The sequence below is a fragment of the Solanum lycopersicum genome, chromosome 10 (genome assembly GCF_036512215.1).
Source record: "Solanum lycopersicum chromosome 10, SLM_r2.1".
Taxonomy (NCBI): domain Eukaryota; kingdom Viridiplantae; phylum Streptophyta; class Magnoliopsida; order Solanales; family Solanaceae; genus Solanum; species Solanum lycopersicum.
The window spans coordinates 40,616,438-40,619,128 of NC_090809.1; positions in this window are offsets into that span (position 1 = coordinate 40,616,438).

Here is a 2,691-nt window from a genome sequence, read left to right on the forward strand (position 1 = left end):
AATAGTTACCTTATTCAGCTTCCTGTAGTCTATGCACATCCGAAAAGTTCCATCTTTCTTCTTCACAAATAAAATAGGAGCACCCCAACGGGATGCACTCGGTATAATAAAACATTTACCTAACAACTCTTGCAGTTGGTCCTTTAACTCCCTTAACTCAGCTGGAGCCATTCTATAAGGTTGAATGGAAATGGGGAAAGTACCCGGCTCGAGATCAATACAAAAATCAACATCTCTATCCGGTGGCATACCAGGAAGGTCTGCAAAAAACAAATGTAGAAACTCACGAACTATCGAAACACACTCAATCGAAGGCAATTTGGAAGTTTCATCCTTGAGATATGCCAAGAAATCTAAAAAGACCTTACTCACCAACCTCTTAGCACGAAGAAAAGAGATAATACGAACTAGAGTAGAAATATAGTCACCCTCCCACACTAGCGGATCTGTCCTAGGCTTGGCCAATATCAGAGTTTTTGCATTACAATCTAAGATTGAAAAATTTGGAGAAAGACAAGTCATACCCGGAATTACATCAAAATCAACCATCTCTAGAATAATCAAATCAACATAAGTATGGCTCCCCACAAAAGTCACAAAGCAAAATCTATACACCTTCTCAACTATCACAGACTAACCCACAAGAGTAGATACACAAATTGGCATGTCAAGCAAATCACAATATAAATCAAGACCAGTAGAAAATAAGGAAGATACATATGAAAATGTGGATCCAGGATCAAACAATAAAGAAGCCATGCATTCACAGACCAAAAGTGTACATGTGATAACAACATACGATGTCTCTACCTCAAACCTCCTAGGGAAAGCAAAACAATGGGCCTTATCACCTGTCTATCCATTGCCCTTACTAAGATGCGCTACAATAGTTCTAACCTGCCTGTCACCCCGACTGAACCTGTAACCACCATTCCTCCACCACGTCCTTCAAAATGGCAGCCTCTACCATGACCACCTCTACTTCTAACTACGGGGGATCTGTAACTTTGTTTTGGAAAATATTTCGTAATAGGTCAAGCCTCTCGACATCCATAACAATTCCTGGAGTAAAGTATAGGTCTCTTTGAAAATGACGAAGTCTAGAGATAACCTCCAAACTCAGAAAAAGGCTGGCTGGTCTGCGATGGACCCCCAACTGATGCCTGTAATGAGGACTGAATAGAATGAGCTGGGTAACCTCCTAAACTCTTTCCTCTAGAATAAGAACCACTGAACTAACCTCCCATACGAAAATTCTTAAATGTCTACGCCATGGTGAAGTCGTCTGGCTTCACCACTCTACCTCTATCACAAAATAAACTACTTCCAAAAAGGATTTTGATGCAGCAGCTACCTAGAAGGCTGGAATTTGAAAATCTGAGCTCAACCCTTTCACAAAGCGGCAAATACGCTCTTGTGGACAGAAGCAAAGATGAGTGGCATACCTGGATAATGCACGAAATTTGGCCTCATAAGCAGCAACAAACATCCTTCCTCACTCTATGCTTAGGAACTCATATCTCCTCCTATCCCTAAAAGTCTGGGGTATATACTTCTTCAGAAATAAGTTTAAAAATGATGCCCAAGTCATAGGTGGTTCCTTTTTGCTGGTTGACACTCACTATACGACCGCTACTACATTTTGGCATCCACCTGAAACTGGTAGGTAACAAACTCAACAACCGAATCGTTCTACTATGTCCATCTTATGTAGCAGCTCATGACAATCAACTAGAAAATCATAGGCATCTTCAGATTCAGCACCCTTGAAGACTGGAGGTTTCAACTTTAAGAACCTAATGAAATGCTCATGTTGATCACCTGTCATTATAGTCCCAATAGTAAATAAAGAAAACGTGCCCTTCCAATGATCCATCCATGAGGGGAGCCACAACAGTTGCATGTTGTACTCCCTGAACCTGAGGTGCTGTTCTAGAAAACACTGGAGGTGTCCGGCCCTGATCAGATAACTCACTAAGATAAGTAAAAACCTGATTAATCATCTCTGGGGTAGGCTGGGGTGGTACTTCCTTATCTTGAATGTGCTACTTTTCCCTTTTTTTACCCTCTCTCACTACCCCATCCTTCGGTGGAGGAGCCACTGCTCTATTCCTAGCTTGACCTGGTGTATGTCCTCTGCCTCTAGTGGGCGTCCTCCAGCGACCTGACCTCTTGTCGCTCCTCTTCCTCGAGTTACAACCCCAACGATTGGCTCGTACGCACACTATCTTGCAGGTATTGGTGTTGGCACAGTTTTTGCTCTAGTTCTAACCATTTGCAAAATAGAGTGAGAAGGTCAGATACCAATTCGTATAACCTAGATACAAATTAGATCCAAGTAATAGCACGAAAGAGAGAAGGAATGAAGTTCTCCTAAAGTCTTGTAGCCTCTCGAAGAAAACTAAAGGCGTCCGCATACCATTCCGCAAAACTCTACTAGAGTTGTCCTTGTGTGATGAGATCAGCGAACATAATGCTTTGATACCAAATTTGTCACGACCCAAAATGAGTCGTGAGTGACACCCATACTTACCCCCCCCCCCCCCCCCCGTAGGTGGGCAAACCAACAAGTCTAAACCCCAATATATACCAATAGTTCAACTATAAATGACAAAAATAATGCGGAAGCTCCAAAAGTTATTAAGTAACCAATTTAAATAAGTTTCTAAAGTTGAATACTTGTTATCCCAA